The 25,306-nt window shown below is 42.4% G+C and overlaps 1 long non-coding RNA gene across 1 annotated transcript in view; it reads left to right on the top strand.

Moving 5' to 3' along the window:
- The first annotated feature begins 20,991 nt into the window (after positions 1 to 20,991).
- Positions 20,992 to 25,306, top strand: part of LOC148112647 (uncharacterized) — a 64,614-nt gene continuing 60,299 nt past the window's right edge. The window contains exon 1 of the long non-coding RNA XR_015729231.1: positions 20,992 to 21,094. This is a non-coding gene — a long non-coding RNA (uncharacterized LOC148112647). The remainder of the gene's footprint in view (positions 21,095 to 25,306) is intronic.

The raw sequence follows: 25,306 nt of genomic DNA, 5'->3' as shown, positions 1-25,306 counted from the left end.
CGGGGCCACCTGGCTGCGGGGAGGGGAGCTAGCAGCCTACTCCCTTCCCCATGGCCCTGTCATGCTTGCCTGCCTTCCATGCGGCCTTCCCAGCAGTCCCCCATGCCCACTTGCCTTCCGAGGTCCGGTCCCACATCCAGCCTGTGACAGGAGACACACCAGTTCCAGGCTGGGCTGAGCAGCAGGTGGGTAGCTGGCCCTTGGGGGAGATGCAGCCGCTGCGCTGGGGCTGAGAGGGGTGGCAGCAGTGGCGCTCTGAAAGGGCAGGTCAATGTCCCAGGGCTGCACATGTGCATGTGCAGCCCCGGGACATCCACCCTCCTTCCTGGAGCACCACCGCTGCCACCCCAGAGCTTGCCTTTGCCTCTGCAGCCCACTGGCCCCTTGGGGCAGCGCAAATACCACTTTTGCCCTTCTCTTTCTGGATGCAGCACTTCTGCTTGTTGGGCCACTTCCCCAAAGCCAGCAGCTCGGTGGCCAGCTGCTTTGCTTTTCCCCTCTTTTTGGGAGGCTCGCAGGAGGCTTGCGCAGTGCCACCAGCATGGGGCAGGCAGGCAATCCAGATGCCCCGTGCTGGTGCTTCTTCGGTGCAGCTGCAGGCAAGCCAAGAGACAGTGGGACGAAGGGGCTGGTGCATTGGGATTGCCTTTGCCTCCCCCATGCCTCTGCCTCCACTTTCTGCTGGTGCCAAAGCCATTCTGCGCTGAAGCAGAGGCATTCTGAGTATTCAGCATATCCCAGGATTGCAATGCTGAAGGCTCAGAATGGAGCTGTTTTCATGAAAGGCAGGAAAATGGGGAAGGGGATTTTCCTGCCTGTCATCCATTCCTGAAGCTCAGCACAGACTAAGGGAAGGATGGTAGGCAGGAAAATTCCCTCCCCATTTTCCTGCCATTCACAACAAAGAGTGGCTGGGAGGGGAGTGGCTGGGTGGGATGCCCCTTGACGTGAATGATGTCAAGTTAGCCATGCTCACCCAGTCACATGACCACCACCACCACCCCAGCCAGCCATGCCCACAGAACCGGTAGCGAAAAATTTTGAATTTCACCACTGATACGCTTCCTTCTCTTACACAGCCCATCGTTGTTCAGTTTCAGTTAGTGCAAACACATGGATGCAACTGTCCTTGCTCATTTTCCTGCATCAGAATGGCCCCCACCACTACATCTCTGGCATCAGCTTGGATGACAAAAGGTTTCTTGGGATTGGGTTGCTTTAGTACTGATTCAGCAATGAAAAGTCACTTGAGCTTTTTGAATCCCACCTGACATTCCATAGTCAATTTTAGTGGTTGGCTGGGTTTTGGCTTGTCCCCGCCCTTCATTTTCAGCAGATTTACAGTATGATGGAGAGGGCTATTTGAGTGAAGGAGGGAATGAATTGTCTGTAAAAGTTGACAAACCCTAAGAAGCTTTGCAGCTGCTTCCTAGTACATGGGGTGCCCATTCTAGCACTGCTTGCACCTTTTCTGGGTCCATTTCAACCCCCTCATGGGAAATTTGATAGCCCAAATAATCAATCTTGTCTTGGTGGAATTCACACTTAGATAGCTTGACATATAATTTAGCAGTATAGAGCTTCTGTAGAACAACTCTCACCAGTTTCACATGCTTGGCTTTTGTTTCCATGTAGATCAAAATGTCATCTAAATATACCACCCCTTTGTACAGGTGTTCATGCAGCACCTCGTTAATCAGCTGTATGAATACTGTGATGCCTCTTGCAGCCCAAAGGGGAAGACTTTAAACTAGAAACAGCTGTGTGCAGTTAAAAGTGGTTTTCCATTCATCTCCCTCTCTAATTCTTTACCCTTCTCAGATATATTCCCAACTTCTCTCCCAGGGCTGGGCTCACTAAGCATCTGGTGCATCCCGAATCCAAGAGAGCTTTTAGGGATGCCCTCTATCGAGTGCCCGAGAGGTGTAACTCTATGGGCATGGTAACAGGTGTTCAGGCCACTTACCATAGAGTTGTCATCAAAGTTGGTATCGGTTTACCCTTGGTCTCTCTCCCTCATTTAGATGAGGGGGTGAACTCTATGATCTCCAAGCTCTTCAGGGCCATCTCCTTCACGTGGGATTGCTGTCTCATGGATTTTCCTCCCAGCGTCTGGTCCCCTTTCTTGGCTGGGCAGTTAGGTCAGCACTCTGCTGCTTGGTGTCCCTCTTTGCCGCATTTGAAGTAGGCGGTGGAACGCATTGGCTGGGCTTGGGCTTTAGTGATCTCTCTCTCTCCAGAGGTGACCTTTTCCATGCTTTGCTGGTGCAGTACTTGTTTTGGGCTTGGTTGATCTCTACTTCTTCGGCCAGCATGCACAAGTCATGGAGACAAATTGGGGCCCTTTTCACTATGCAAGTGATGTACAGGTCATAGTTTACCCCATCTTTAAAACAGCTCACCAGGATGTCTTTCAGCCAGTCAAGGTGGCAGGCTAAGTCTTGAAACTGCTTGGTGTACTCTGCTACCTGCCAGCGCCCCTGCCTCACAGTTTTTGTATGGTCTCAGGCTTTGCAATCAGCTTGGGGGGTTTTCGAATTGCTGTCATAAATCAGTTGAAATTTCTCAGCTATGGGGCACTTGCATTATGGAGGGTCATCATCCACCTGACTGCAGCCCATGCTAGCGCCAGCATGACAACTCTAACCTTGGCTCCTTTGGTAGGGATTTTGTGGCCATACTCTTGCATGTAGGTGAGAATGTGGGCCAGGAAAAAACACAGCTGTTGAGGGTCTTCATCAAACTTAATGCCAAGGTGGGGAGCCTTCCATTTTCGGGGAGCTGTGCCATCCCCCATTCTCAGGACATTCACTTCCCATGCAGCCCTCTGAGAGGTCCCCAGAGCCGCCACCTCCCCTGCCAGAGTTGCAGCTACCACCACTGTGGTGTCCATGGATGAGACTTTCCCATCCCTATCCTCTGGTCAGACCCTTTGGATGTTGTCTCCTGACATCTGAGCCAAAGCTGCTCACATTTTCAGATTCTGTAAAGCATCCATCATTTATCGTATGGCTTGTTTCATGAGGAGGTCGACATGGTCAGTCTTGTCCCCTTCCTCCTTGTCCACCAGCACCTCCAGCTCTTTCCATCTCTGCTGGCAACTCCCTCAGGTAGGGGTGACTCGCTTTGTCCTCCATTCCCAGTCAGCATTCTTTTCAATGCCTATGGACCACCTAGGCCAGACATGTCAAACACAAGGCCAGACCCAGTCTATGATGTGGTTAGATCTGGCCCACAGGGCCGCCCTGGAGACAATGAGGGGCTGTGCCCCGCTGCCTTGGCCCTGGAGCATCCCAGCCCAGGGAGCAGTGAGATCTAAGGCCAACCATGTTCCGGCCTGGGAGGCCGCCACGAAGTTGTTGTAGATTAGTACGGGGCAAGCAGCAGCACACTACCCACCACCAGTGCCTCTGCCACCTATATGACTCACTTGCCAGCATGGCCTCGCATGCTGGCCCCATTTCACTTTCATCCAAGCAGCCCACCCCCCACCCCATCCTTCCCCCCCATTTTCTGAAAAAAAATGGGCCAAAAAAAGCTTCAAAAACAAGCTAAAAAAGCCTCAAAAAAGGGCTGAAAAAAGGCCCGAGTGTGCGGAGCCCAAAAAATGGCCAGCGGGTGGGCAGGGCTTCGGCAATATTCAGTCTATAAGATGCACAGACATTTTCACCCCCTTTTGGGAGACAAAAAAGTGTGTCTTATAGTCTAAAAAATATGGTATTCATTTTTCCCTCTTAACGTATCTTCTAATAAGTATAATAATAATATTAAGCATAATAATCATCATAATAATTATCATATTGTTTACATCTCTATCTTAACATATTTTCTACTCTTCTTCAATCTCCTTTTATTTCCAACTTCCATTTTTATTCTCTAACCATTAATAAAATAATTCCCATATCATATAATATTCAGTTTGTTCTTCTCCTTAATAGCAAGCATTAATCTATTCATTTCTGCACATTCTAATATTTTCCTAATCACATTCTCATCAGTAGGAATCTCTTCACTTTTCCAATTTTGTGCAAATACAATTCTAGCTGTGGTTAATATATGAATAATTAGATATGTGTTCTCTTTACTATAAATTTTGGGTAAAATCCCCAACAAAAATATTTCTGGTTTTAAATCAATGTGCTCTTTTATCATCTTTCCAGCCATGTATGTATTTTATCCAGTATTTTTTTTGCTTCTACACATGTCCGCCACATATGATAGACCCAGGTATCTGGTGGCATTTCCAATATTTGGCTGACTTATCTTTAAACATCTTTGCCAACCTCACCGGTGCAAAGTGCAATCTATAAAACATCTTATACAGATTTTCTTTATATGCAGTTGACATAGTTAATTTGTAATTCCTGTCCCACAGTTTCTGCCATTTATCTAATTTTATTGTATGACCAAACTTTTTTTTCCATGCTATCATTGTCTCCTTCACTTGTTCATCTTCCAATTTTATGCCCAATAAGTAGCTGTACAATTTGTTTATCAATCTTTCTCCTGTTCCTGTTAATATCTTATCTAATTCTGTTAGTTCTTTATAGAAACCATATAATTTAGCATCTTTCTCATATTTAGAATGTATCTGCACTTGTGAATACCATGCCATATCAAACCCTTGATCACTCAGTTCTTGTTTAGTTTTGAATTCCCCCTTTTCATTCAAAATATCTTATATCTAACGATATTTCCCATGTTAATAACATTTGGGTGAATCAGTGCTTCCATTGTTGAAAGCCAAACTGGTATCCTCAAATAATGTTGCTCTTTAATTTTCTCCCATACTAACATTAATGCATTTCATAGAATAGAATAGAATAGAATAGAATAGAATAGAATAGAATAGAATAGAATAGAATAGAATAGAATAGAATAGAATAGAATTCTTTATTGGCCAAGTGTGATTGGACATACAAGGAATTTGTCTTTGGTGCATATGCTCTCAGTGTACATAAAAAGACAAGATACACTTGTTAAGAATCACAAGGCACAACACCCAGAGACAGTCATATTGTACAATAAGCAATCAAATCATACTAAGAAACAATAAATATAAATCTCAAGGATATAAGCAACAAGTTGCAGTCATGCAGTCACAGGTGGGAGGAGATGGGCAACAGGAACTATGAGAAGACCAATAGCAATAGTAATGCAGCCTTAGTGAATAGTTTGACAGTTTGAGGGAATTATTTGTTTAGCAGAGTGATGGCGTTCGGGAAAAAACTGTTCTTGTATCTAGTTGTCTTGGTGTATAGTGCTCTATAGCGTCATTTTGAGGGTAAGAGTTGAAACAATTTATGTCCAGGATGCGAGGGGTCTGTAAATATTTTCACAGCCCTCTTTTTGACTTGTGCAGTATACAGATCCTCAATGGAAGGCAGATTGGTAGCAATTGTTTTTTCTTCAGTTCTAATTATCCTCTGAAGTCTGTGTCTGTCTTGTTGGGTTGCAGAACCAAACCAGATAGTTATAGAGGTGCAGTTCACAGACTCAATAGTTCCTCTGTAGAACTGTATCAGCAGCTCCTTGGGCAGTTTTAGCTTCCTGAGTTGGCGCAGAAAGAACATTCTTTGTTGTGCTTTTTTGATGACGTTTTTGATGTTAGGTGTCCATTTTAGGTCTTGAGATATGATAGAACCTAGAAATTTGAAGATCTTTACTGTTGATACTGTTGTTCTGACCTAGGCTTCCTGAGTCAGTAAAACACACGAGTAGTCCCAAAAATCTGTTTTATTTTAACAGCTGTGAATTCTGTTCATTCACAGATGAGTCCCAAATAGTTGTAAAGAGTCCTTCGGGATAAGGCTGATAATCACCCACCTTCATCTCCCTTGACACTCTGCCAAAGACCTAATTGGCAAAGCCACATGGAGTCCAGAATCAAACAGAATTTCAGATTTTAAACTGCAGAGAATTAACAACATTGCTTCCTGCAAAAGCCCACATGCCTTTGCTCCTCTTTTAAGTCTTATGGAAGGGGCCAATCATCTCCAAGCCCTACTCCCAAGTCGTCTCTTTTGTTTTAACTGTTCTTGCCTTCTGGCAGCTCTACACATGTGCGCATTGGGAACAAGCTCCCCCTGTTCCTCTGCTTCGCTGAGGTCCGACTCTGGAGGCTCCGGAGGCAGCACGTACCTCCTAGATGAACCTTTCTCTGCCTCCAATGCAGAGTCCTCGTCCGAGCCTTCCCTAGACTCCAGGACTGGCCCATGTTCCTCCCCAGCCTCCTCACTGTCCGACTCTGCTGCCAGCTCTGCAGGCTGCTGGCGGACCACAACAACTGTGTTGTCTAGTATTGTAAGAGGTGGTAGTATGGGAGGGTTTCTCCTAAAGTCTACCACCATTTCTACGGTTTTGAGTGTGTTCAATTTCAGATTGTTCCAGTTGCACCACGAGGCTAGTTGTTCAACCTCCCGTCTATATGCGGATTCATTGTTGTCTTGAATGAGACCAATCAATGTTGTATCATCTGCAAACTTCAATAGTTTAACAGATGGATCATTTGAGATGCAGTCATTGGTATATAGAGAGAAGTGGAGAAAGCACACATCCTTTGGGGGGGGCTGTGCTAATTGTACAGGTATCTGATGTAATTTTGTTTAGCTTCATCTGCTGCTTCCTGTCTGTTAGAAAGCTTGTGATCCACTTACAAGTGTGTTCAGGTACCACTAGCTCAGGGGTGGGCAATTGTGGCTCTTTTACAACCTGTGGACTTCAACTCCCAGAATTCCTGAGACAGCTTGGCTGTCTCAGGAATTCTGGGATTCCAGAATTGCCCACCCCTGGGATTCCAGAATTGCCCACCCCTGCGCTAGCTGATTTAGTTTAGTTAGAAGAATGTCCGGTATGATGGTATTGAATGCTGAACTAAAGTCTACAAAGAGGACCCTTGCGTAGGTCTTTGGAGATTCAAGATGTTGTAGTTTAGTTTAGTTTATTCATACTTATATGCCGCCCTTCTCCCGAAGGACTCAGGGTGGCTCACAACAATAAAACAACAGAACAATAAAAATTAGCACTAAAATAATCCAATTAAAATCCCAACAGGTTAAAACTAACAACTCCCAGCAGATCAGGAGATTTGTTGGAAAAGCCATGTCTTCAGGTCACCCCGGAAAGAGCGGAGGTCGGGGGCCGTCTGGAGTCCAGTGGCTAATTCATTCCAGAGGGTCAGTGCGCCCACAGAGAACGCCCTCATCTGACATTGTCTGGCCGATGGCACCTGGAGGAGGGCAGTCCTATGTGAGTGCGCTGGGTGGTGGGAGGCCAGTAGGAGGTGGTCCTGCAAGTACCCCGGGCCCATGCCATGAAGGGCTTTATAGGTAAGTACCAGCACCTTGAAGCAGATCCGAAGGACCACCGGTAGCCAGTGCAGCTCGCACAGGAGAGGTGTAACATGGGAGTAACGGGAGGCTCCCGTAACAACCTGCGTGGCCGCATTCTGGACCAGCTGGAGCCTCCGAATGCACCACAAGGGCAGTCCCATGCTTTGCAGTAGTCCAGACGGGAGATAACGAGAGCATGAGTTGTAAAATGTAGTGCAGAGCCATATTAACAGCATCATCTGTTGATCTATTTGCTCGGTATGCAAATTGCAGGGAGTCTAACAGTGGATCCGTGATGGTTTTCAGGTGGGACATCACTAGCCTTTCAAAGGTTTTCATAATTACAGATGTTAGAGCAACTGGTCTGTAGTCATTCAGTTCCTTGATGGAGGGCTTCTTCACCACTGGGATGATAGTAGAGCATTTGAAGCAAGAAGGAACATGGCACATCTCTAGTGATTTATTGAAGATTCGGGTGAAGATGGGGGCCAATTGGTCAGCACAGACTTTTAAGCAAGAAGGAGTTATCATGTCTGGGCCTGGTGCTTTTCCTGGCTTTTGTCTGTGTAATAAATCTTGCACTTCCTTTTCTGTGATCACCAGGGGTTGTGAACCCAATGGGAGGGGGTCAGTTGTAGGAGGTTTGGCTGTTGTTGGTGTGTCTGAGATGGGGTCAGTTGCAGGAGGTTTGGCTGTTGTTGGTATATCTGGGATGGGGGTTGTGGAGATAGGTGGCTGTAGTTTCCTTTCTGTGAGAAATATAAGAATTATTCCTGTAAAAGCATAACCTGAGTTACGCCATTTTAAGTGCCTTATTTTACCTTGTATAACCTGATTATATAACTAGACAAAAAGTACATAATAAGGATTTTCTGAAATGATTACCTTGAAGGAAATATGTATCATGCAGTTGTTTTGACGGAAGCTGATGTTCTGGGAAAAGTACTGAAATGAGATTGTTTTGAGGTTTGTCTGTTCTAGGAAAAGGGAAGTACGCAATTGATGTTTTTGAGGAGTATTTCTGTTGGGAATTGGGGAATTTCCAGGGTGGATCATGTACTACATATGTTATATAAGATCTGAAACTGATTCCCAAGGGACTTTATTGACGTGTATTCTGATGTATCCTGAAGACTATAAAATCTGTGTAATTTGTTTTATTTTCGTCTTTCCTCTCCTCCAGAAGAGAAAGGCCCTTTGCAAAGTGAATAAAAACCTCTGACCCAGGATTATTTTAGTCTCTGTATCCTCCTTAAAACGGTAATGGGGTTTTCCTGTTTTTCACACTTTCAAACCTGCAGTAAAACACGTTCAGGTCATCTGCCAGTTGTTGATTTCCTTCAGCCTGGGAAGGAGGTTTGCCGTAACCGGTGATATTTTTAAGAGTTTGCCACATGTTTTCTCCCATACTAACATTAATGCAATTTCTTATATAATGTCTTTGAAAGTAACCATGTATCTTATTTTTCCCATACCACAAGAAAGCATGCCAACCCAGTTGCAAGTTATGTCCTTCCAAAGTCAATAATCTTGTATGCCTCAATACAATCCATTCTTTCATCCATGTTAATACTGCAGCCTGGTAATACAATTCCCAATTTGGTAATTCAAAAGCTCCTCTACTTCATGAATCCTGCAACATTTTAAAGCTAATTCCTGCTTTTTTCCCTTGCCAAATATATTTCAATATTGTTAAGTTCCTCAAAGTATTTTTTCCCCAACTTTATCGGAATTGTTTGAAATAAGTACAATAATCTCGGCAATATATTCATTTTGAGTGTAGCTATTCTTCCTATCAATTGCAAAGTTTTCCATTTTTCCAGCTGTTTAATTTGTTGCAACAATTTATAATAATTATCTTCCTTAATCATTACACATCTTAGTGTCAGCTGAATCCCTAAGTATTTTACTTTCTTAGTAATCTGAATATCTATTCTCTTCATTAACTCTTTTTTCTGTTTATCTGTAAGATTTTTCATTAAAATCTTAATTTTCTCTTTATTTATTTTCAGACCTGCCACTTCACCATATTCTTCTCTTTTTTTTTTATTAGTTTAACCCCTGTTTCTTGTGGAACTTCCAAGATAAAAACTAAATTGTCTGCAAATGCCTGTAGTTTGTACTTTTCCTTTTTTATTTCCATGCCTTTTATTTCTGTATCTTGTCTAATATTTCTATTTAATACTTCCAATGTCAATACAAATAATAGAGGAGACAAGGGGCATCCTTGTCTTGTACCTTTCAAAATGCTAACCTTCTCATTCATGTCTCCATTTACCATCACCTTTGCAGTTTGCTTATAATATATTGCCTTAATCATATTAATAAGTCTCTCCCCAAGTCGATATCTTTTAGTTGTGCTAGCATGAATTGCCAGTTCACATTATCAAACGCTTTCTGGGCATCTAGGAAGATCAACGCCATCTGCTTCTTCGGATGCGCTTCATAATGCTCCAATGTATTTAAAATTATTCTCATATTGTCTTTAATTTGTCTCTTAGGTAAAAAACCATTTTGATCTGGATGTATAAATTGATTTAAAAATCTTTTTAGTGTTTCTGCAATTATTGAAGCAAATATTTTATAACCAGCATTCAGTAAAGATATTGGTCTATAGTTTTTTATCCGTTGAGAATAATATATGCTTCCATCCATGAATTTGATACTTTTGCTTCTAACAAAAGTTCGTTGAATACTTCCAACATTGGGATACTTAAAGTACCTTGTAAGTCTTTATATAATTCTGCTGGCAATCCATCCGGACCTGGTGTTTTACCATTCTTTTTGCCTCTTGATTTCGTCTGTTAATTCCATCATTGATATACAGTAATCTAGTATTGCTTTCACTGTTTCAGGTATTTTAGATAGTTCCGCTTTTTCTAAATATTGTTTTATTTTATCTTCTGGGATTAACTCTTGATTATATAGTTTACCATAGTAGTTTTGAATCGCTTTCTTTTTATTGTCATTTTGATGGTGAAGAGTTCTTCATTGTCCACTAGTTGGTGTATCAATTTGTTTTCTTTCTCCTTTTTCAATTTATATGCCAGCCATCTTCCTGGTTTATTTGCGTTTTCAAATAAATTTTGTTTAGCACTTCTATTTTTTTGTGCTAGTTCTTCTTTATCTATTAGGTTCAGGTTATGTTTCGTTAATTCCATTTGGTTTTTTACATTCTTTTTTTGTGGATCCTTTTGTAGTTCTACCTCTAGTCTCTGGTATTCTTCTTCTAGTATCTTTTGACTTTGTCTCTTCTTTTTGTTTTTCTTTCCCATATATGTTATAGTTAATCCTCTAATATATGCCTTAGCTGTGTCCAATACGTTTTGTAATGACGTTTCTTCTTTTCTATTCTCTTTAAAGAAAAAGTCTAGATCTCTTTCCATAAATTGAATAAATTCCTTTTAGCATTGCTTGATTCAATGTCCATCTTAATTTCCTTTTTTGTCCCTTCCATATAACTTTTATCGGATTATGATCCACCTAGTTACTTGTTTCTATATTTATTTCTTGTATATTAGATTTTAACTCTGCTGGCATCTATATCATGTCTATTCTTGACCAAGATATATGCCTATTTGAGTAAAATGAATATTAGTTTTCCTTGGGATGTATCTCTCACCATGCATCTTGGCTGCATCTTCTGCCATTTTAAAGAAAGCCTTAGGAAGTGTCTTCTTGGTTTTTTTATTTCCCTTTCTAGTTTTGTAATCCAATTCCACATCCACAATTGCATTAAAGTCTCCGAGTATACATATGTTTTCATACTTCAATTCTATTATTTTCTTATGAAGTTTACCATAAAAGTCTTCCTGATTAGTATTTGGTACGTATATTACTACTAAGAGTATCTGTTTATTGTTCATTGTTATCTCCACCATCAAAATCCTCCCTTCCTCATCCATAAAAATGTGTTTAACATTTATTGTCTCTTTTACGTAAAGGACTATTCTCCAGCGCGCTGCTTGGAGAATCCAAATCTTGGGAGTTCCTCAGCTTGATTGCTAGACTGGGTGAATGTTTCTTTAAGAAACGTCCTTGGCCACTCCTCCCTTGCTTGGCTAAGCTCCAGTTCATTCACTCAGTCAAGCAAGAGACTGTTTTTTTTCCCTTGGCTCTGGCAATTTGGCTGAAGAACTCTTCATATTTGGAATTTCCAAGTTAAACTTAGCTAAAATTCTTCAATTTCTGAGAGGTGTGGATTTGTTTATCTTCGCATCAGCTGTTCATCGGGCTTCCTGGCTCTGGAATTGCCGCAGTGGGTGAGTTAGCCCTGGGGCTCTACCAAGGGGCTCCCCCCCTACTCGCTTCTGCTTTAATTTCCTCGGAGCAATACCTTTTGAGGCATCTCCGAGACATAAGATTTGCCACCGGCGGTTGCGTTGGGTTCGGACCTCCGGAAAGTCCTACAGCCGCCGTCCACACCGCTCCATCTGTAGTTGGCAGCCAGGGGTCCCTGCATTTCACCGGCAAACCCCTATTTTACTAAGCTTCTCTGCGCCGATTAAACAGCTTAGTTCAACACGCTGTTTTTCGGTTTCTTCATTTGGCTGAGGCGCCGGGCAGCTAAAACTCAAGCCGCACGCCATTTTGTTTGCCTTCTGTCAGTTTCCTCACACCGCAACGGCGCTGGGTGGCTAGATTCGAGCCGTGCGCTATTTTGAACTGGATCAAAGCCGCCCGCCATTTTCTTCAAAGAAACAAAGGAGATATAAAGGACTGTGAATTGTGGCTTGAGAAGATTCTTTGCCTGCCTTTTATACTGCGGTTGTGAGTGGATGCGAAGCGGCGGTTGGGGTGTTCTGACACCTTCTTGGCCATCTCTGACTTTGTGTTCATAATTTGTTGGCTATTATTTCACCGTTTGACTTACCTTCATTCCTGTTTTTTAAAAAAAAAAGAAAAAAAAAAGAAGGAAAACAATTAATTAATTAATTCTTTAATCAATCAAATTTTGCCATTATTCTTCATTGACTTACCTTGACTGAATTGTTCACATGGCGGAGTCTGATGTTTCCTCTGAACTTGAGCAGGCCTATAGTCCTACAGAGGCCAGAAAACGTTCAAAGGCCCCTTCCAAGGCTTCTAAACAACGAGATGTCCGGGCAAGATCTGCCAGCCCTCATCCAACCACTCGCTCTGCTGCTTCTGATAGGGCTGAGGAGAGGAAGCACAAAGCCTTTGAGAAACAATACCTTCTTGCTCAGCAGAGGGCTCAATCTTCTAATCGCCAGATGTCACCTGACAGGCCTACTCAGGTGACACAAGATCATTCTGTGGCTGCTCAATGCGTTTCTGATGTTCAACACCTTAGGGAGGCTGCCTTTCCATCTGTTGTCCCCGGACCCAGTGTTCCAGCTACTCATCCTTCTGGTCGGCCGGTACCTGAGGCAACTTTTACACCTACGTCCGCTGGGCTCCGTTCTTCAGAGGGCCTTCAACCTGCTCTATCTTGGGACATTCAGGATCTCGTGTCTCAGACTATTTCTCACATCCTGACTTCAGCTCCTCCCCAGAGGCCTCAAGCCCTTTCCATGGCGCCTTCTCATCCACCATTGACTCAACTGTACGACAACCCGCATCGTGGCTATTCCCATCGTTCTGAATCCCTTCTGGCTGAAGATTCACTCTGGGAAGAGGAGGAGCCTGATGAGATGGAGTTGTCGGAAGACGAGGACCTCGCTCCTGAACGGCCCTCTTTCACGGGCCTCTTCCATCCTTCCATGTTTAAGTCCTTGCTCCACAAGGCCAAAATTACCACAAATATGGGTCTGTCTACCACTCAGACATCACAACAGTCAGATCTTAATTCTCATGACGACTTGTTCCACTTGCAAAAGCCTGATCAGGACCTTATTCCATGTCCGGAGTTATTCACAGACGTGGTCCAAAGGTCTTGGTCCCAACCTGCCTACATTTCTGCTCCTACCGGACTGGATAAGAGATTGTATTGCTCAGATCCTTCATTACAGGATCTGATCCAATTGCCTTCCGTGGACGCTCCTGTGGCCCAGCTGACATCCTCTGCTGTTATTTCTAACCATGTACTCGACGGTCTCAGGACCGAGGACAGGAAGGCTGAATTGTCTCTCCGTAAGATGCATCAATCGGCTGCCTGGGCCATCAGGTCAGCTACGTCTACTTCATTCTTTGCTCGCGCATCTCTTATTTGGTTGCGCCAATTACAGGAGCGGTTACCACCAGATGACAGCAGGCTCCACCATGACATAAATAAAATTGTGGCAGCCACGGAGTACTGTGCAGATGCATCTTTGAATGCTGCTAAATTCTCCTCACGGGCCCTTGTCTCCAATGTTACTTCTCGGCGCCTCCTTTGGCTCCGCCACTGGAGAGCAGATCTTAAGTCAAAGTGGAAGCTGGCATCTGCTCCCTACAAGGGTTCTCTTCTCTTTGGAGAAGCTTTAGACCCTATACTGGTGGAGGATAAGGATAAACGGAAAGTTATGCCTTCCTCTTTCAGACGCCATGATAGGAGATTTACTCCTTATAACCAGAGACAGCCCTTTTGGACTGAGTCCGGGCCCAGTGGGTCCTACTTCTCCAGACATTATTCCCAGAGAGTCAATCGGCCCACTGAACGATCTGCCTACCGGGATCGGGGCAGAGGTCAATCTAACACCAAATGACAATTCCGTGGGGCTACTACCCGGCCATTCAGGAGGGGCAAGTGACTATCCCACAGAGCTTCCCATTGGTGGTCGCCTTCTCCATTTCTTGCCCAATGGGTCTCCTCCACGACAGACACTTGGGTTCTCCAGACTGTGAGGCTCGGCCTCACATTGGACTTCCTCTCCAGCCCTCCGAACCGCTTCCTCCGATGCCCTGTACCTGGCAACCCGGAGAAGAGAGCGTTGATGGACACAGAGATACAATATCTGATCGACATCTACGCCATCGAAACTGTGACGGTGGAACAACAGGGATCCGCTTTCTACTCGCGCCTCTTTCTCGTGCCAAAGTCTTCCGGGGACTGGAGAGGGATTTTAGACCTGAAGGCACTGAACAAGTTCGTCAGATATCACCACTTCAAAATGCAGTCGCTCAAGTTGATTCTGCAGGGCATCCGATGAGGTGACTTTATGACATCAATCGACCTCAAGGAGGCTTACCTGCATGTCCCGAGCCATCCTTCACATCGACGTTTCCTTCGGTTTGCCTTCTCCAATCGACACTTCCAATATCGGGCCATGCTGTTTGGCCTCTCGTCCGCCCCTTGTACCTTCACGAAGCTGCTGGCAACCTTGGCTGCTTCTCTGCAACAGGTCCTGATCAGGGTGATGTGCTGTCTGGACGACATCATTATTCTATCTGCCACTCGGGATCAAGCTGTGACCGATCTCAGGACAGTCTCTCGTCTTTTACAACAGCACGGGTTCTCGCTGAACCTCGACAAAAGTCAGCTTCTGCCCACCACTCGCATTCTCCATCTTGGAGCTGTCATAGATTCGGTCAGCTGTCATGTTTTTCTGTCTCCCAACAGGATTCGGAGCATTCGATCCTTGGTGACTCAGGTGTTGTCGGTCAGATACGTTCACTTGATCACCTTGTCCCAGCTGCTCGGCAAATTAATTTTGTGCATCGCGATTGTCCCGTGGGCCCGTCTTCACAGTCGTCCTCTTCAATGGTCACACTATGCAGTCCACCAGGGGTGCTTCAACAAACCGTATCTACAACGCCACCTGGCGCTCCTTTTGCACCTGGTGTTCCAAGAACCATCGGGACCCTACAACAACGTCTCCCTCTGATATTCTCGTGTTCCTGCAGGAGGGTTTGGACCATGGCCTCGCTCCTAATACCCTGAGGCGTCAAGTAGCGGCCCTTAGCATGGTTTTATCTTCTGTCGACGATCGGCCTTTGACCCAGCATCCCTGTATACGGACATTCTTACGGGGGACATCCAATCTCCGTCCTCCTACTGTCCATCGATACCCAAATTGGGACTTGCCATTAGTACTTACTGCTCTCATGTCACCTCCCTTTGAGCCCCTGGCATCTATATCTCTTCGATGTCTGACTCTCAAGGTTGCCTTCCTAGTGGCGATTACCTCGGCAAGACAGGTTTCTGAACTGGTGGCTCTGTCTGTGTGACCCGACCTTTGTGTTTTCCATCCCAATAAAGTAGTGCTCCGTACAGATCCTTCTTTTCTGCCCAAGGTAAACTCTCTGTACCACGGAGCCCAAGAATTGATTCTACCTGACTTTTGTCCGGCTCTGAGTCATCATCTTGAACACCAATGGCACACCTTGGACGTTAAGAGGGCTCTCTGTTGGTATATCAAGCGGATAGCATCGTTCCGTAAGTCTGAGGCTTTGTTCCTGTCCTTCAATCCATCTACATTGGGCATGAAAGTCTCCTCATCCACGATTGGTCATTGGATCAAGGCCTGCATCGTGACGGCGTATCACACCAGATGGACTCCTCTGCCGGGGAGGATCCTCCCTCACTCTACCCGTTCAATTTTATCTTCTTGTGAAAGACTAAACCCCTTCTGTGTTTTTTCAATCTGAACACCTAAATAAGTGCTAATATGACCTAATGATTTCAATGTGAAGTATCTCTGCAAAGCTTTGGCAAAAATTTCACTCATTTGCTTATTTGGACCAATATAAACAATATCATCAACATAAGCAAGAACTATCTCATATGCATTGTTAGATCTTTTTCTGAACACGCACTCATCAGTTTCGGACTTAATAAAGCCCATTGAATTTAGTTTGTCAGTAAGACAAAAAATACCACATTAAACCAGACTGTTTCAGACCATAAAGACTTTTTTTTTAGAAACCAGGTATCCCCTTCTTGCTGTCGGAATCCTGGAGGACTTCTCACGTAGATCTCTTCGTCTAGGTCTGCATGTAGATAAGCCGTGTCAACATCGAACTGGAAAACTTCTAAGCCAAGAATAGTTGCAGTTGCTAAAGCAATTTTTACACTCTCAGTTCGAACTGTCGGTGAATAAGTATTTGTGTAGTCCTCAGGATAACGTTGAGCGAAACCCTGAGCTACAAGTCTGGCCTTGTACAATGACTCACCATTTGGCTTCTTTTTGATTCTGTAGATCCGTCGAGTGCCAATGACCTTTTTGTTTGCTGGAGATTTTGCAGGTGTAAACACTTTAAGTTTCTTTAGACTGTCCATTTCAACCTGCATTGCTTCATACCATTTGTCTTGCTCTGAATCAGGAAGCTGCTTGATTTGTGTGAAATTATCAGGTGGAAGTGTAACATTGCAAATCAAAGGCAAGGGTGCTTTTGTCAGTTGCCAAGAATATCGTTGTGGAGGGATTCCTTTTGTGGCCCTCTTCGACTGTCTCGGAACAACTGTCCGGTCTTCTTCGTCCTCGTCCTCACATTCGTCGCTAGCGTCAGCATCCACGGCTTGTGAAGACGGAACATCGGGTTGAGAAGAACTAGTGGAATCTTGATCATCAATCTGTGTGACATCAGCAGTATCATCTCTAGGAAAATAAACTCCAGGATCATTGGAATGAATCCTGGACCAGTCAACATCTTCCTCAAAATTAGCAGATTGGGAAATCACAATTACATGTTTAGAGTCAATAAATTTGCTCCATTTTGAGTTATCATCAATACCCATAAATCTCAGTCTCTTTGCTGCTGGACCTCCTTTTCTTCTTTGAGCTAGGGGAATGTTCACCATAGTGTATGAACCAAAAATATGGATGTTTTTAAGATCGGGCTTGTAGCCATACAACATGAAGAAAGGAGTCTCATTTATTACACTGCTCCAAGTACGGTTGACAATGTAATTCGCATATTTTATAGCTTCACCCCAGTATATCATATCAAGGTTGGTGTCTTCTAGGAGACAACGCATCATGGTTTGCAGTATCCCACCATTGTGAGCCGGTGTGTAAGGAGCCGACATCTGATGAAGAATTCCATTCTTACGCATCCAGTCCTGGAAACGCTGAGACATGAATTCAGCACCACAATCACTCTGGATTCTGGCGATGCGAACTTGGTGTTGGGTAGAAACAAGGGCTGCAAAGTCTTTAAAGATCTGCAAAGTCTCTGATTTTTCTTTCATAGGATACACATATCCATATCTAGAGTAATTATCAACAATTGTTAGAAAATATTTTCTACCACCAAATGATGGCGGAAAAGGACCAAATATGTCAGTGTGAACCAAATAAAAAATGCATGTTGACAGGCGTGTAGCACGTTTGGGAATGGCTGCTGCTTTGGATTTGGCCTTTTTGCAGACAGCACAATTCAAAAACACCCTACACCCCTTTAGATCCAAACCTTTTGCGAACTCCGGCATCTTCCTAAGAACACAGAAACTGGCATGCCCCAATCTTCTATGCCATTTATGGATACACCTAGAATGCAAAGGTTTACCAATTAGTGAATTCTCAACGTTAACAGTTTTATGAGGAACCTCAGGCTTGCTCTGAGCAACCTGTTTCCTAATTTTCTTTTTGTTGGCTTTAGGAGCCTTTGGAGTAGCAACAGGATCTCTCACTGGAGCATCTCTCTCTGGGCCTGTGCTCTCCCTTTTTGGAGTTTGTATACTTGCCTGTGTTTGTGCTTTAGGCTTTGGCTTTAAGTAATAAACACCACCAATTAATATGGTTCCAGCAACAATATCTCCATCTTTAACTATGTAACTTGCATTTTCAAGGTGGTGAACCTGGAATTTTAACATTCTAGACAAGTGACTCTGGCTAAGCAAATTACTGGTTGCTGTTGGTATGTAATAAACATCAGGAATGAATGCATCGAGCTCTTCAACATAAACAGTTCCTTTTCCTTTGACCTGACAAGGATGATTGGAAAAAGAATAAAGTTCACGTAGTTTAGGTTCAGGCTCGTGCATCTCTGTAAAAAGTTCCTTTCTGTAGGTAACATGCAAAGCTGCACCACTGTCCAAAGTCCACAGGAGTCGTCTGTCGTACTCTGGTTGAGGTTGTGGATCATTGGTTAAAGCCAATGTGGTGAGTGGAGCTTGTGGATCACGCCGGGGACCACGACGACCTTGTCTTCCGCCTCTGCCTCCGCCTCTGCCTCTAGAGTCTGTTCCTCTGGGCTGGTACGTGACGGGAGCTGGAACTCGTTGGGGACAATTTTGGGTCGCATGTCCCACATGATCACAGATGTAGCATCTTGGCATCCTTGGAGCATAGGTCCTTCCTTGGAAGGGGCGCCTAGCTGGACCTCTTGATGTGGGTGGTCCTCTCAAGTGTGGCATGGCTAACATGAGTGCTTCTTCTTCAATTAAAAGTCTGCATACATTGTCCACTGTGCATTGAGCAATAGGGACTTGGTTAATCTTTGTAATGGCATCTTTCCATTCATAATTCAAAGAATTAATGATAATGCTGATCATTTGAATATCATCAATGTTATAGCCTCTTTCTCTCAATTCTCTTCTCAGTCCTTTCAGTTTGGTCAAATGTCCTCCAATTTGTTCACCTGGTTTCAATCTTGAACCATGGAATTGAGACATGAGCAAACATGAAGACTCAATTGAAACAGGCCTGTAGCAATTTTCCAATTGGGCCTAAATTTGTTGGGCTGTTGCATCAGGCGAAAATGTAACCTGCAGTTCAGTATCCATGGACATCAATAATGTTGTGCAAGCTTTAATTTCTAAATCTCTTATTGCAGGAGACCATGGCTGAGCAGGCGGATTAAAAATCATACAGTGAGTGCCTTCTCTGCGGAGTAACAATCCAATCTCACTGACCCAGGCCTTATAATTCTATCCTGACATCTTTAATTTTGACTCACCAGCCAGTGGAGCAACAGAAAATGCCTGTTGAGGAATGTGCATTTGAGGTGCTGGCTGTGGAAGTAAAGGCACTTGTTGCGCTGGAGGTGGACCAGGAGCTGGCCCTGGTTGTACAGCTGGAGGCACATGTGCATGCATCTGTGGCTGCTGTGGCATTTGAGCTGCAATATTGACATGGCCTGCTGGAGACCCAGTCATTTGCCTTTGCTGCATTAAGCTTTGTTGTGTTCCATCTAAAAGGACACCAGTGCCACCAGGGAGTGCTGGAGATTGAGCCTGTGGAGACACTTGTGGAATTGCAGCCTGAATCTCTGAGTAAGTTAGAGACAGGTTTGCCAGAGTCTGCTGTAATAATTCAAAATGTTCATGTAGGCTGCGATGCCTTTCAACTTTCTCTAATAAATTACTTTCACCAGCAGATGGTGCTGTACCTTTTGTTTCGAGCAGCTCAGATAATCTCTCTGCATATGTGGCACTTGGAACTTTACAGTAGGAGTGATTATGTAAGACATGTGACGTGTGCACTGCTGTCTGTTCTGATTGGCCTGACACAAAATCCACCAGGGGGAGTGTCTTTGGCTCCGAAGAAGGAGCCAAAATGGAGCTTTTAGAGATTTTGAAGTCACGAGATTCTCCCTTATCTTGCTCAAGCATAGATAAAGCCATTTTTGCCTGGGATAGCTCATGTTCATAAAACTTTATATAGTTATGATAGGCTTTTATAGTTTGCTCATCCAGGGCGAGCTGAGAGCTTCGAGGAGAATAATGAATTATTTCTCTCTCTGCATGGGGGTGAAAATGCTCGGCTGTTTGTGAATGCTTTGGCCTTGCACCAAGCGTTACAAAATCAGAAGGCTCTGGGAGGACTGTTTGAGAGCATGCATATTCAGAAGGAGACGCTACTGACCTCAGTTGTAGCACGTTATCTTCAAAAGCAGTTTCTCTCTTATCTCTCTCCTGATGCCTTTTTAAGAGCATTTGGTCTGTTTCTTCTCCCACGGCTTCCATGGCTTCTAGTTCCAGGCATGTGGTTGTAGCAAGGGGCTGGAAGTTTGAAATCCTCCTTTCTGCCTCTTCTTCGTAGGAGAGGTTGAAATCATTAATAGGGAATGCTCTGAGTTTCATTTTTTCTTTTTTCTTCTGTTTCGGCATCTTAGCAGATAATTAGTTAGCATTCCTCTGTCGCAAAATAAATATCTGTCTAATTAGCCTAGAGGTCTTATCAAAGTAACGAGCAAGGAAAAAAGCCATAATTTCGACCATCCTCTGGCTACCAGATGTCAGGGCGCTGATTAATCCCATTCTGCCTTTGGGATAATTGTACCTTGATTACGAGGGGTGGATCGACACTTTTCCTTGCAAGTATACTTTAAGAAAACAAAACCCGAAGATATTTTCTAAGAAAACTCATTTATTTATTATAAAAAAAATAAAACAACTAACTGATCTAATTGGTTACATTTTGAAATAAAGTTCGTGCCAGCTGCTTCTCAGCAGCCGGACCTTTCTGGCAAGAGAACAAAAAGAAAGTGTGAAGAAGAAATGTGGGGTGGACATGCACAGTTTAGCTTACTGATAAGGATTCTTGGCAAGCTACGGAAAGTCTGATTGTCCAGAAATGAGAGCTCAGCTGGTAAATAAAAAAACACAGTGACAGGGTATATCCCAAGATTTGGATTCTCCAAGCAGTGCGCTGGAGAACGGACGTTGTCTTACCTGAACATCCTTTCTCAGCGCGCTGCTGGAGAATCCAACCCATCACTTCGGCTGCTTTTCTGGCCAGGACTGTTGTGTTTTCTTATTGTTTTGTTGTTGACAGCACCATCTTCTGTTTGACCTCGTGAATGAACTGGAGCTTAACCAAGCAAGGGAGGAGTGGCCAAAGACGTTTCTTAAAGAAACATTCACCCAATCTAGCAATCAAGCTGAGGAACTCCCAAGATTTGGATTCTCCAGCAACGCTCCAAGAAAGGACGTTCAGGTAAGACAACATCCGTTCCCCTCTTCTTTTGTTGTGATAGAGAAGTTTATAACTTCCCAATTTTGGGATATTCCAATATTTTATTATGTTGTTTTTTAATGTGAACTTCTTGCAAGCAGATTATGTCTAATTTAAATTTTTCTAATTTATTGAAAATCATTTCCTTTTTATTGCCAAATTCAGTCCATTTATTTATTGACATTAATTTTATTTCTTCTTCCATAATTTATTTATCGATGGGTTTTGTCGTTCTAGTCGCTCTTATCTCTCTCGGTTCTTTGACTTTGCCTCTTCTCTTTTTGCTATTTTCTTCAAATCTCTTTCATCTTCTTTTTGTTGCATATTCCTCTCTCCTGTAGCTTCCTCTCGTCGCTTGTCCTCTTCTTTTCCTCTTATTCTTGTTTCCTCTTGTGGTCCAAAGTAGTGCTCATAAAATTGTTCTGCTTTTTCTATGGAATCCAATCTATGTCTTTGCTCCATCCAAGTCACCAATATTCCCTCCAGTATCAGCCATCTGAAATTCACTCCATTTTTTTTTGTAAATATTTTTTTTTATTTTTTTCAAACATAAACATAAAATATAACTTTCAAGAACAGAGTCTCGATTGGGTCATAGATGGTTACCATGCTTACATTCCTTTAACAAGCTCCATTCACAATTTCCCATTACATCTTTTAAAAGTAAAAATTCAAAACATAAAAAGAACAAATTTTAACATAGATTCTAGCATCTTCATCTAAACAAGTCCATTATATCAATACAATTTTAGTTTTAAATTTAGCTCATTTTTATATCTATGTATCAATCCTGATTATATCTGGTTCTTCTCCACATTGTCTTTATTATATCTTTTACCATCAGTGTCAAAATGATTTTTAACAATATTCTAAGCTCCTATTCTAATTATTTACCTTACAGTTTTATCACCACAAATCTTAATTTCAAATTCAATACAACTCCATTTTTATTACACTTTATAAAGCAAAATTCTATCTATATTTCTTAGTCTCTTGACCCTTTTCCTCAAATCTTAATATCTTAAACTTTATCAATTTGTCTTTGATTTTGTCCTGCTTATCATCTATTACACATTTCATGTTACACAGGTTTATCACAAAAACATGCTTTATTTAGACTAATTTCCAGCATAATCTCCTCCATACCTCCCTCTATAATTTGCCTGTTTTCCAGCGTATTATGTTTGGCTGATTCCCAGCATAATCTCCTCCAGAGCACACACTATTTTTGGCTGATTTACAGCATAATCACCTTCGAACCTCCCACCATTATTGGCTGATTTCCAGCATATTATGTTAGGCTGATTTCCAGCATAATCTCCTCCAACTTTCCTCCTATTACTTGGCTGATTTCCAGCTTCTTATATTTGGCTGATTTCCAGGATAATCTCCTCCAAAGCTCCCACTCTTGTTTGTCTGATTTCCAGCATAATCTCCGCCAACTCTCCTGCAATTGTTTGGCTAATTTCCAGCATTTTAACTAGTTTCCAACTTATTTCCTCCAAGTCTCAAACTCTTATCTAGTTGGTGCCCATCACCTCTTATTTTAACTTTCCCTTGCAATATAATTATCTATTTCATGTCAGTTTCCCAACATACTCTTTCAAATTGATTCTCAATGTATTTTATAATAATCATCATTTCCAGCATATATTAAATTAAATCACAGTTTGTTGCTAAAGTCTGTGTATCTTATGGTTTCATTCATTATGGTTAATCAATCATATTCACCAATCTAACATTTGTTTACAAATTAAAATTAAGACATATTACATCAAGCAATAATTTTTCTTAAAGTTGTCTCACATTAGTATATACTCTTCTTTATTATTCTTAACCACCTATACATCAATCCTCTATTTTAATTACCATCTCTTATTTTCTATCTTTATTATTCCAAAAACCCTCCTGTTTTTATCCAAAAATCATTTATACTTTTAGGCTTTTAAACATTACATTACATTTTAATTTAATTACATTTAATTTTATCTGCTTTCTTTCTTTCTTTTCCTATCTGTCCATAAATGTTCCACTAAAATCCATCTGTTTGAATTAAAAAATTCTGTATGTCATTTTAATGCTTTCATAATGCCTATAATGCATCAACTTCCTCTCTTTTGTTCCTATGCCACACCTTTTTTTTTTTTGCTAGGCTTGTTAGTTTCCATTGTAAAAGGTCCAAACTGTTCCTTCTTTCTTCATAAAATCACCCAACGACACATCCCTGCAAAAGACCGACCAGACAGTGGTTTGTCAGTCGGGGTTTTCGCGGGCTCATTAGAGCCCGCTATTTCCCCAACTGTAGTGCCGCGGCACCAGACCAGAAGTCTGAAATTCACTCCATTTTTAATTAGTTGTTTTGTCAGTAATTGGTATCCCTTCCTTATTTCTCTAACTCTTCTCAGAATCTGTTTTAAGACTACTATTTCTTTCCCTTTGTATTTTAAAAGATCATATCTCGCTCTTTGTAGAATCTCTGCTTTCATTGCTTTTTTTGTAAATCTCACATGTACCTCTCTGGGAAGTCTGTTTCTTGCCACATATCTAGTATTAACTCTAAATACTTCATCAATCTCTGCAAGAATTTTTTCTTTGGTCACCTCTAAGGCATCCGCCAGCAGCTCTGCCAGTGTCTCACTAAATTTTCTCCCCTTTCTTCCTCAATATTCTGGAACTATCAGCCCTATCCATCCCTAATGATATTATTGTTTTTTCTTTATTTTTGTCTCCTAACATAAGTCTGTTATCAACTTCATCCACTCTTTTTTCCATTTGTTCAACTTTCTCTTCTACTTTCTGCATGCGTTGTTCACTATTTGCCATTATTTGTTGAACATTCTCTAATTTATATTCTACTTTCCCTATTCTTTCCTTGAAGTCACCATGCAGGGTTTGTATCATCCCTTTTAAATCTACCTGCTTCACATTCACCTTCTCTTGCTGTAACATACATCCAAAGTCCTCTGCCTCAATGGGCTAGAAGTTGCTGATGATGATGCTGAAGATGGTGTAAATGGTGTTTTCCTCATTTTAAAATATTTTCACTTTTTGGGTTTCGGAAATGACGCCCCATTTCCTCCTCTCTTCACGATGACATCACCACTGGAAGTCCTGAAACTCTGTATCAGAAGCCCTTTTAGGGCACTCTCGATCCCGTAGAGATTGGGAAATAAAAGGGGAAGTTCCGAAACCCCTGGGTGACACGCTATCGACAAACCCCTTTAAAACTGGTGGAGAGGAAGTCGGCCTGCAAGGCAGATAGGAGTGATGGCAGCTGTATAGAAGGAAGCAGAGTGAAGAAAGCAGTTTCGAGTGGCAGACGAAATAGACCCAGAAGAAGGAAATCGGAAAACATGGAGAAGCATGGAGTGAGGAGAGCGCAAAAGAGACAGACAAACAAGCAGCGGTGGACTAAAAGGGAAGTGTAGCAGGGACAGAAAAAGAGACCAGTGTGAGTGAAGGAGGATCCCAAAGAGGGAGACAGCAGAACCGGAGGAGGAACAGCGACAGAGTTAAGACCCGGAGACGGAGAGAACTGGAGAAGGCGAAAAATCAGAGAAACTAAACAACTCTAAGAGGTAAAGAAGAAATTAAGGAACTTAATCTTGAAAAATTTGTGGGACTTAAATTGTGACTGGTGATTGTAAAAGGAAGATATAAAACTAAAAACTAAAAAAAAGGAAAGACGAGAATTTATAGACAGAGCTAAGGGGAAAGACTAAGACTTGAAAGAGGACTGATGCAATAGCACAACAGAAAACAATTACAATTACAACCAGAAGCAAAACTAGAGAAGGGAAGGAGCCACAAAGAACAACAAAAGAAGAAGAAAATATATATTCTTATATACAAATATATATATACAAACAGTAAAGTAAGGGGGAAAAGATCATATTACAGTTATAATTAATTATTGCATTGTTAATTTATAGAGTTTGAAAGAGTGGAATGTTATAGATTATAAGGAATTAATGAACGAATAAGATATTAAGTGAGATACAGTAATATACTAAGCAGTAAAGTAAGAAATGATATCTATTAATTCTATAATTAATGATTGTATGGTTAAATTTCAGCAAGCTGGCCTGGCCTAACTCCCATCTTTTAAATTTTTAAATTTTTTAATTCGTGATTTTACAAATTGGGTGTTTTAATCTGTGTTTTGGCCGAAATATTTAATAATTTTAAGGGATT

The sequence above is a fragment of the Pantherophis guttatus genome, chromosome 8 (genome assembly GCF_059756535.1).
Source record: "Pantherophis guttatus breed Tessera chromosome 8, ASM5975653v1, whole genome shotgun sequence".
Taxonomy (NCBI): Eukaryota; Metazoa; Chordata; class Lepidosauria; order Squamata; family Colubridae; genus Pantherophis; species Pantherophis guttatus.
The sequence above is the reverse complement of the archived record's forward strand: the minus strand, read 5'-3'. Positions and strand labels throughout refer to the sequence as shown.